This window comes from Nannospalax galili, unplaced genomic scaffold, assembly GCF_000622305.1.
Source record: "Nannospalax galili isolate Female #2095 unplaced genomic scaffold, S.galili_v1.0 scaffold589, whole genome shotgun sequence".
Classification (NCBI taxonomy): Eukaryota; Metazoa; Chordata; class Mammalia; order Rodentia; family Spalacidae; genus Nannospalax; species Nannospalax galili.
The window spans coordinates 2,983,369-2,994,718 of record NW_008360324.1 but is presented as its reverse complement, the minus strand read 5'-3'; the positions used below and the strand labels follow the sequence as shown (position 1 = coordinate 2,994,718).

The following is an 11,350-nucleotide window of genomic DNA, read 5'->3' as shown; positions in this document are numbered from 1 at the left end:
TTGATCAAAATACCTTATATGCATGTATGAAATTCTCAATAAATTATTTATAAAAATTAAAAATCTGCTGGTGGGAATATAAACTAGTGTAGCCACTGTGGAAATCAGTATGGAAGTTCCTCAAAAACCTAAGAACTCTGATTATATAGTCAAGGAAACATAAGCTAGCATACCACAGATATACTTGCACATCCATGCTGATTGTTGCATCATTCACAAATAGCCAAGACAGAGAGCCAGCCTAGATGCCCATAAACAGATGAATGGGTTTAAAAAAAAAAAAGCACGGTATACAGTCACAACAGAGCTTTATTCAGCTATAAAGAAGAATGAAATTACATCATTTGCAGAGAAATGGGTGGAACTAGAGATCACTGGGTTAAAATAAAATAAGCCAGACTCAGAAAGACAGACATCATGTTTTCTGTCACATGTTGAAACCAGATAGAAAAATGTATAAGTACAGGATGTGAAAGTACAAAAAGGGTCTATGAGAGGTGGGAAGATTTCTAAACAGGGAAAAAGGAGAAACAAGGGAGGGTAATGGTGAGGGGGAAAGACAAACTTTGCGTGCTTTCTCTCACATGCAGACTCTAGATTTAAGTATCTGTATGTCATGAAAACATAAGGATTAAGAGAGGGGGAGAAAGGCATCCAAAGGCAATAATGGATTAAGGGAGTGTGTAATGGTTGTGAATGTGAGCAAAATATAATCTGCATGTGTGAAAATGTCATTATGAACCCCGTTATTTTGCATGCTAACTTTCAAATAAGACTAAAACGTAGTTGCTCTTATATTTATGGACATGGCCTGGGAATGAAACACCTTGAGAGCTACAGATATTCCATCATGCTCTTCTCTTGAATATTATACTTAAAGCAGATTTCTCTAAGACAAGAGCATGACGTAGTTCCTATTGTCAAATCGACACTCTGCAGTACCTCTGCCATTTAAGTTCATAGGCTAAGCCTGAGTGTTTCTGTCCATTGTCTTTCAACCTCAGCTTATTAAAGAGCAGGCCAATCAGCACTTAACGTTCTGAAAAAGAAGGAATTTGACTTATATACTACCTTGGATGAAGAGTTTTCCCCTTTCTAAAACAATAGATCAGGTGTGTTTTTGAGACAAGAATCATCAATTCCATTTGGGAACTCGTTAGCCAGATAGATCAGCAAGCCTGCCCCTGAGACTGATGGCACCAACACTCTCCAGCTGGTGTCTATCCATAACGCTGCCTCTTAACCATGCCCCAGGATTTCTAGCCCCAAACTGAAAGTATGAGCATGCTGCCCTGTAGCCTGCCCTCTGGCTGCACTGCAACAAAGCGTATACATGGTGAACAAGAACAACCATTGGAGTATTGGAGTACAGTAGGAGGCAGACTGGAGAAGAAGCATGGAGCCTGAGCTCATGCAAGATTGAGAGTGAATTTGTCATTCTTCATTCCAGAATCTCCCAGCTTAGATTCAGGGAAATCCCAAACCCAGCTGAGAGAGGAGGAGAGGAGAGGAGAGGAGAGGAGAGGAGAGGGAACACTTTTAGTTCTGGCTTGAGAAATAAAAGTGTTAAAAGACATTGAAAGTACAAGAAAGTTTCCATTTTATTTCTTTGCTCCATTCTTTTGTACCTTAGTCCACAGACTCCAAAAGTTGTAAGGAACAAAGTGGGGCTGGAGATATGGCTCAGCAGTTAAGAGCACTGACTGCTCTTGCAGAGGACCTGGGTTCTATTCCAAGCACCCACATGGCCGCTAACAACCATCCATTAACTCCAGCTCCAGGGGAATCAGATGCCTTCTTCTGACCTCCTCACATTGCACAACACGGGTGCACTTACATAGAAGAAGGCAATACAACACATAGAATAATAAACAAAATATTTTTTAAAAAGTAAGGGAGGAGAACCTTCTCTCTACACTTGTAAAGGGTTATAGCAAACCTCAGTTGCCTCCTCCTCCTCTTCCTCTTCTTCCTCCTCCTCCTCCTTTTCTTCTCTTTCTCTTCCCCCCAGAATTTGGCCCCAGATGTAGGTGCTGTTGTAGTAACCATGTGGCAGAGGAGGGTAAGTACATTGCAAGACTTCTGGATATAAGGGTTCCTAGAGAACTTGAAGGTTCTGGGAAGATCATGGAAGAGAAAGACTTCAAAGTGAACCTATAAGCATCTTAGAATACCCCTGTGCTGTATATGTCTAGATTTGACCCTCAAAGCATACTAATGTTCTTTACGGTTTGAACCATGTAATACAATGCCCAAGTCCTCCATCTAGCAAATTGTTAGCATCTGCAGGACAGGTTCAAATGGCATGAGTCTTTGAAGCTGATATTAAAAACATAACCCAGAGACTCCACTCAAAGCTTTCAGATCAAAGTCAGGTGTGCTAGTATGTGCCTGTAGTCCCAGGACTTGGGAGGTAGATGCAAGAAAATCAGGAATTCAAGGTCATCCTCATCTATACAGAGAGTTCAAGGTCAGTCAGGGCTACCCGAGATCTTATCTCAGAGGGGGGAAAACTTGAAGATCAAACAAAACTAGGTAACTTTCCTGATGACACACATATACACAGGATTTAAATAAGACAATACTGAAAATATTCAAGATACAACTTAAAATTCCTTAGCATACAAAGAACCAGGAAATATCTTTAGGAAAGAAGAATGCGTAGAAGGCAATGCGAAGATGACAAAGATACTGGAATCAAATGGCAAACACTTTAGAGGATAAATACTCTTAAATAAATAATCAGAATTTTCAGCAGAGAAGTAGAAGATAGAAAATGAACCAACTAGAAATTTCAGAACATAAAACTAAAATAACTCAAAGAACAAAATGAAATAACGCAAAGCTGGCCAGCAAGACGGCTCAGCAGGTAAAGGCACTTGCTGCCAAGTCTGGCATCCTGAGTAAATATTATCTCTAGGACGCACATGGTGGAAGAAGAGAAGAAATTCCCACAAGTTGTCTTCTGACTTCCACACATGTACCACTGCACACTCACACTCACAAATAAATATGTGTAATAAAAGAAATATGCATGTGTAATAATAATAACAATAACCCAACGTTGCCAGATAGTCTCAATAACAGAATGGAGACAGACCTGGTGTGGTGGTGCACGCCTTTAATCCCAGCATTCAGGAAGCAGAGACAGGTGATTTCTGTGAGTTCTCGAGACTACCCTGACCTATAGAGTGAGTTCCAGGCCAGCTGGAGCTACATACATAGTGAGACCCTGTCTCAAAAACAAAAACAAACAAAAGCAGAACAGAGATTACGAAGGAAAGGGTTGGTGTGCTTATAGAAATCAACTAATACAAACATCAAAGAGGAAAAAGAGGATTGAAAACCGTGAACTGAACTGCAGAGAGCTGAGAAAAATCCCCAGAACCTCTGTGATGAGTGATACCAAAGTTCCAAAGCTTCAGCGCAGAGGAAACAATATTTGAAAATGAAATAATCACAACTTCCAAACTTCATGAAATACATAAGCCTACAGAGTCAAGAGTTCCGACACACACCGAGCAGGTTAAGCCTGCAAAAACATCCATACTGCAACATATAATTATGAAATTGTTGAAAACTAAAGAGAAAAAAAAATAATCTTGAAGGCAGCCAGAGATAAATAGTGATTACTTAAGGGAAACAGTTATTTGAGAGACTGTGTGTTTCTTATCATGTGTTCCAGAGGCTAGGGGGTTGTAGGACATTTCATTGTTGTTTGTTGGTTGGTTTACTTGCTTGCTTTTGAGACAGGGTCTCCCTGTAGCCCCAGCTAACCTGGAACTCACTATGTAGAGCAGGCTGGCCTCAATCTCACAGAGATCTGCCTGCTTCTGCCTCCTGAATGCTGGGATTAAAGGCGTGTGCCATTGCACCCTGCAATAGAACAACATTTTAAATTGTTAAAAGAAATTTACCCAAGTCCTGAGAATAGGTGACTTCTGAGTGCTGCCAACCCTGACAACCTGAGTTCAATTCTTGGGATCCATGTACTAGAAGGAAAGACCCAACTCCTACAAGTTGTCCACTGACCACATGGATTTATGTCAGAGAGAGAGAGAGAGAGAGAGAGAGAGAGAGAAAATAAAATGTAATTTAAAAATAAACCCACCCATGCTCATGCCAGCAACCCCAATTAAACTCAATGGGTTACAAAAAAATGACATGAAAATAGGAAGGGGTCTAGTTAGGAAGAAAAGGTTGGTTTTTAAGAGTGAGAAGAGGATGAGAGAGCAATGGGGGTGAATATGGCCACAGTACATACATTGTATGCGTCTATGAAATTATCAAAAAATTAAAAAGGGCCCGGAGAGATGGCTCAGCAGCTAAGAGCACTGGCTGCTCTTGCAGAGGACCCGGGTTCAATTTCCAGCACTCATATGGCAGCTAACATCTGTTCGTAATCCTGGTTCCAGGGGATACAATGCCCTCTTCTGGCCTCCACAAGCACTGCACACAATGTGGCATACTTAATGCAAGCAAACACTCATACACATAAAATTAATCATCCATCAAAGTCTTGATCTCCCAGACCTGGCTCTGCTCTTATGCCCAGGTTAAATAAATGTAAGAAAATTTACTACCAGTAAAACTTGCTCTGAAAGAATTGCTGAAGAAAACTCTTCCACAGAAAATGTACCAAAAGGAAAGTCAGAAGTTTGAGAATAAATTAAGACCACAAAAGCAGTAAACATCTGAGCAAATAAAAGGTACATCTGCTCCTCTCCTGACTTCTTTAAAATATGAGTGGAAAACAAAAACAATCATAATGTTTTTGTTAAGAGTTTTCAATTTATGTAACTTCAGTGTGTCTCAAACAATGTACCAGTTACAAGAGGTGAGATGGTAAAGGATCTTGTGAGGGGTGAATTTTCTAGGCCTCTGTTCAAAGTGGTTGCATATTTATTCTCAGTAGACAGAGTATGTCTTTTGTGATCCCTAGGGCAACCACTGACAACATCATTCAGAAACACATTCAGGAAATAAGCTCCCACTGTGATACTCAGAACACCCAGCTTTAAGAACCCATGGACAGCTGGACATAGTGGTACACGCTTTTGGTACCAGCATTCAGGAGGCAGAGACAGGTGGATCCCTGTGAGATTGAGGCCAGCCTGGTCTACATAGGGAGTTCCAGATCAGCTGGGGATACAGGGAGACCCTGACTCACAAAACAAAACAAAATAAAAAATAATTCATGGACTAGGAAAGATAAACCTGATATCCTGATTCTATTCATCTGCCATACTGAATCATCTGCCTTTAAGAGGCAAAGTAGATTATTTGGGTCTAGAAAGGGTCGAAAGTGATTGTGAATGCATCAGGCAGGAATTACAGGGCCTCAGCAGGAAGGAACAAGCAGGCCTGCTCTTCAAGCTCACGGTGGACTGGCAGCTCTTTCATTCCCATCCCTTCCCCTGGACTAGTCATCAAAGCTTCAGAGTGGACTATTTATTTTCCTTTTTTTAACTGAATTTTTTTCAAATTTCATACATTTTGATGGCATTTAGTATTTATATCTCCTTCCCTATCTGCATCCCCTCTTACTAACTACCTCCCCAATTTCTTATACATATGTATATAAATATAAATATATATATATATATATATATATATCTGGGGGTGTGCCTATAGAGTCAAATTGTGTCCCCAAATGTCATTCAGTGGGTCCATCCACTGGGGCCTGTTTATCCTACCAAGAGTTACACCCTTAGAAGAGACTGACTCTTCCCCTCCTAGAAGCCATAGGTTGCCAATAGTTCCTCACGTAGGGTTGGGGTTTCTTACCCATCTCACCACATCTATGCTGGGATTCTGCCTGGCTTGAACCTATATAGGTCTTGTGCATGCTGCCACTATTGCTGTGAGTTCATATGAGTAACGAACCAGCTGTCTGGAAAAGTGTTTCCTTGTGGTCACCCAGCCACTCTGGTTCTTAGTCTCTCTGCTCCCTCTTTCACAGTGAAGCTTCCTGTGATCAACAGATGATAACACAGGAACCCACAACTAGCCAACATGCAGAGAATAAGAGACTGCGGAACTGGACACCTTTATCAGATTGGATTTCTGCATCTCTGGATTCCTGAGAATCACTGATGTTCCTTGTGAAGAAACCTTAAAGGGAACAAATGAAGGACTTACTGTAATTGATTTGAACATCACCCCTGACACTGAAAAACTGTGGATGATCTGTAACTAAACTCAATGTGACATCCAGGGAGTCCACACATATGGGTGAGCAGACACAATTTGCCTCTCTGTGATGTGTTTCTTTCAGAAAAACTAATGGTGGACACACTTGGATCACATTTATACAGCAATAAAAATTAAGATTTGAATTTGATCATTTCTTGTTGTTGTTGTTGTTTAAAAAAAAAAAAAAAAAAAGCAAGGGGGGTTCAGTAGGGAGTGAGCTGCCCTGGAACCACAGAGCCCTTGAAGCTGTGCATCCGAGCCCCTCATCCCCTCACCAGGGAAAGCAGGACAGGGTTAAAGAGAAGACAGCTCAGTTTTAAAGTGGGGCTCATGGGGATGGAGAGATGGTTCAGAGGTTAAGAGCACTGATTGCTCTTGTAGAGGACCCACGTTCGATTACCAGCACCCACATGGTGGCTAACACCTGTCCTAACTCCAGTTCCAGGGAATCCAGCACCCTCTTCTGATTTCCTTGGGCATTGCACAACAGGGGTATGCTTACATACGTGCAGGCAATACACTCATACACATAAAATAAAAATAATAAATAAAATGAAATACAATGGGCCTCATAATTTAAGAAAAAATTTTCCTTCACAATGATTTTGTTAAAACAAGTTTGGCATGGATTCGGGTGGCCAAGAACTGTTTGTTCCTCTTTTCCTCCTCTTCCCTGGGGAAATGGAAGAAACAGAGCTGGAAAGAGCTCAGCAGACCAGGATGCAAAGGTCCCTGGGACCCCAGACAAGTGTTCTTGAAGCCATGCAGTCTTTTGGCTTGGCCTGGAATTTGCCCATCCCTAGGACAGCTAATCCCCCTTCCTTTGCACAGTGCTCTGTTGGCTCATTCACTTGGGTCCCGGGGTGGTTCCACGGCTGGGGTATGTTCACTTTCCCACATCATGAAGGCAGGATGGGGGAGACAACCACAAAGTAGAGTGAGTGTGAGCGTCTGTGTTTCAGAATGCAGCTGTGTGCTTCCCCAGGTGAATTTTAAAACCAGTCCAGATTCATCAACCTCTTCTTAGGAGCCCTCCATCCAAAAGATCGTGTTTGATGCTAAGAAGCCTCTGTGGGTAGGAAAGAAGGGAATAGAAGAGACAGAGGATACTGGGATTTGGCTGCTAAAACAGCTGCCTGCCACCCAAGTTCTGACATCAAGCCCTCTCCGTCTCACAGTCCTGGATATTAGCTTCTGTGAGCAACGGGACAGAGTTTGAACCACAGCACCTGCCTTTGTTTCCTAGCTCTGGTTCAGGGTAAAAGTGAATTTAAAAATACAGCAAGGGAAACCTGAGCGTCACAGGCAGGGCTATTCGTCTGAACTTGGGCATCTGTTTCCAAGCCCCCTAAGCCTCACCATCATGAGAAACTTAACTTTCAAGTCTGGTACTTAGCACCCATCTAGAGGCCAGAAGACGAAGGAAAGGGCTTTCTTGAACTTCAGTCCATTGCTGAACTTCCCCAGGCTTCCACCTGCAAAGTAAGATGTGTTTTAAAGGCTCTCAAAGGTCCCGTCCAACTCTTGACTTTCCGAGTCATGGGGAGGTTATGATAAACTTTGGGGAGAGGAATAAACTCTTGCCTTAACTCAAATAAACTCTAAAATAAACTCTTGCTTTTAGCAAAACTTGGGGAGGCAGAGTCACTCGTGTGTCTCCTGCCATTTTGGAACAGCCTCCCACAGTCCCTTCCCAGGAATGGGTTTGCTAAGGAAGTGGCCAAGCGCACAGCCCCGCCCCTCTCTGGAGCTCCTTGGCTTCATCTACTGAGTATTTAATTAGAACTGGTGAAGGCTGCTCAGAGGGAGCCAAGACCAAGGGGCAGGACGGAGCCTTCTCGTTCTCATTTGCCCAAGAACTGCTGCGAAACAGCTGGGACAGGTCCTGTCTAGGTCACTCTCCTGCTGGGAGCATTGCACGGCTTTTTGTGTTCATGAGTTCAGACGTGCCCCTGGGAGGACCCTGACTTTGGAGGGAGTAGCTGTCTCAGCAGGGTCACTGGCTGTCCCCATCCAGGCCCCACGTGGTTTCCTGGGAAGCAAGGCTGTGTCTGTGGCTGCAGAGGGACCTGGACATGTCTGCAAACTCAGGCAGGAAGTAACATTGAGAGGATTCAACCTGGAAAAATGTGGCCATTGCATCTGGGGAGAAATAATCAAAAACACAAATACTCAGGTGGGAGGGAGATGCCTGGAACAGGAAGCAACCAGCGGCATTTGGACAGGAGCTTGCAACGTGATCTAGTGACAGAGCAATTGCCAGGGGATTTCTGAGCTGGATGCATGGAGGTGATACCCCAAGGAGCAACAGGAAGGAACAGGGGCGGGGTCAAGCAGCTGTTTCTGGGCTCCTGGGAAGCCAAGATGTAAACCAAGGCTGAGATGGCATTGGAGAGGCCCCAAGAGTCAGACAGCAGAAAGCAGAGGCGATGAGACAGCTGTCTGCAGCGGGACACATGGACAGCCTGGTCCAGAAACAAGGCGTGGCCAAGATGACCCCGAGACTCATCACCCATATCGGCTGTAACTGCAGAACTCTGCTCCTGACCTGCCTGTACATACGGTAGGAGATAGGAGATAGAGGAACCCAAACCAGTAGAAAACACTGAAGGTCCAGCGCTGGAAAGTCACGTGACCTGTCCCGAGCTGGGGAAAGAGCTCTGACCTGCAGACAGTCGGACTCCCTCCTCCCCAGGCCCACAATCCTCCCATTGCTCCATTGCCTGGGACACCAGAGCCTCAAAAGGAGGCTCCCAAGAGGAATCCTCACGTACATTAGACCCACTGGGGCCAATCAAATGCATGCCATCTGACCTGTGCCTTTGCCATTGTATAGTTGCTCTAGGGGGATTTAGGTTAGACTTGCAGAAGAACTTCCCTCGCGAGTTTTGAGATATTGTACGAGCGAGCAAAAGAAGCCGTTTTTATCTCTTTTCTTAAAGGACATTTGTTAACTAAACTGTATTTACAGGGGAAAGTTAGAGGTGTGCCTTCCTTCAAACAAATTGGATACTTGAAGAGCTGAAGAGAAGGCTCAGTAGTTAAGAGCACTTGGCAGAGGACTGGGGTTTGGTTACCAGCACCCACATGCCAGCTAACACCAGTCCTTAACTCCAGTTCCAGGGGATCTAATGCCCTCTTCTGACCTCCAATGGAATTGCACAACATGGGTGTGCTTACATACTTGCAGGCAAAACACTCATACACATAAAATAAAAAGGTAGAGTTGGCATGGTGGCACATGCCTTTAATCTTAGCTCTAGGGAGATAGAGACAGGTAGGTCTCTGTGAGATCAAGGCAAGCCTGGTCTACATAGTGAGTTCCAAGCCAGCTGGGGCTACAGGGAGACCATGTCTTAAAAAAAAAAAAAAAAACACAATGAAAAATTAAAAATAAAAATTAAAAGGTAAATAAATTAAATTGATTATTCACTAAAAAAATCAGTTACTGTAACAAACTATATTAATTCAATTAAATTGTAAAGCAGGTATTCCATGTGGCAGACTATATTTCTAGCTCAAAGCAGAGCATAAAGATGGGGGGAGGGAGCTTATGCAGGGCCCAGAGATACATCAGCCCCCATGGCATTGGGAATATCTTCCTGGGGACCATCCTGTGGGACCATTGACAAAGTACCAGATGCAGGGATCTAATCTTGGGACAGCTTTAAAAAGGAGACACGCAACTGTTGTGCTTGGCCTTTGAAGACACTGGATCTGAGATTAAGAAGCTAGAAAAGCAGCAGACTGGGGCTTCCAGAACATGCCAGGCCCCACCCAAGGCACAATGATGAAAATTATCTTATGTCAGCATCCACATCCTCTCCAGGATTAAGTCCCCATTATATGATGGGCCAGCCTCTTCAAAATCATTCAGCTGGGTCACGAAGAAAACCAAAGAGGTATACGACACCATACAACTTGTCAAATTTATATATCACTGAATGACTGAGCTTGAATTTAGTGTCAATCTGGCTTTGGAACTGAGTTTGCCACTAGAACTTTCTCCTTCTAGAAACTTCTCCCTACCTACACTCTTAGTTCCAGTCATAGTGAGACAGAAGGGAAGGAATGGAAGAAAACGAAAGAGACAGAGACAGAGAGAGAAAGAGAGACAGAGACAGAGAGTAAAACAGCCAGAGAAACATTGTCAGTGCAGAAACCCTGCAATTGCCCATTCAGGTAGAGGTGCCACACAGATAAGCCTCAGTCTAAGAGGAATTGTGCATTTGGGGGCAGTAGATCCCAGCCTATCCATGTAACTCTTCCTGCCTTAGGCTTGGATTAATGTTGAATTAGTTCCCTTCCCTGAGCATCCTCACAGCAAGATAGAATGACCCAAATGCAAGAGGCAGTGAGCAGATTAGGCGTCTACCCTGAGTAATCAATCCCCCACATGGAGGAAACCGGCAAGTTTACATGGTCACCCTTCAGGATTCAGGGTAATTTCTAGCAGTCTGTTTCTGTCATTAGACCCTGACCTCCCAGAGGGTATGGCCATCCTCCTCCTTTTTAGAGCCAGAGAGGCTTCTGCACTCAAGGCATGTTCCATCCCACATGCCAACTAGTTGACATACATTAGGCTTTGGAGTAAACGGCTTATGAAAGCCAGGGTAAAGGAAGGGGGAGTCCCATCAGGGGCCAGGGCTGCTGCAAAAGAGCCAGTATGATGTGGTTTCCAGGACTCTGCCCCACCTGCTAGTGCTGACACCACCATTAGTGGAAAGCATTGATCCTAGTTTTATAAAAAGGCAGCTTCAGTGAACAGTGGAAATCAAGCACAGTCAGAACAAGAGACTGTCTGTACTTGAAGAAGAGGAGGGCCACCTAAGAGCAAAGCAGAGAACTTCCTGGCTCCACTCAACCCTCCTGGTACCCAGGACAGAAATGAGCAGGACACCTAGGGAAGATCATTCCAGTCCTGCTCTGGGCGCTGACATTCCTCATCGGCTACTCTACCCTCCTTCGCTGTGCCTCTGGGGTCTCTGGGTACCATAGGACCCCAACCCTTCACAGCCCAGGCACTGTCCTCCATTCCTGCAGTGTCACCCTCAGCCTTGTCTTTCAGGAACCACCTGTCACTCTTACTTGCTGACTCCAGATCCACCCACCACTCTCAGGAGTGGTCTGATGCAGATTGAGTCTGGCCACAAAC

At 44.1% G+C, this 11,350-nt stretch overlaps 1 protein-coding gene across 7 annotated transcripts in view; it reads right to left on the bottom strand.

The window, feature by feature from the left end:
- Nucleotides 1-11,350, bottom strand: part of Ano2 (anoctamin 2) — a 382,995-nt gene that overhangs the window by 357,296 nt on the left and 14,349 nt on the right. The window lies entirely within an intron of this gene.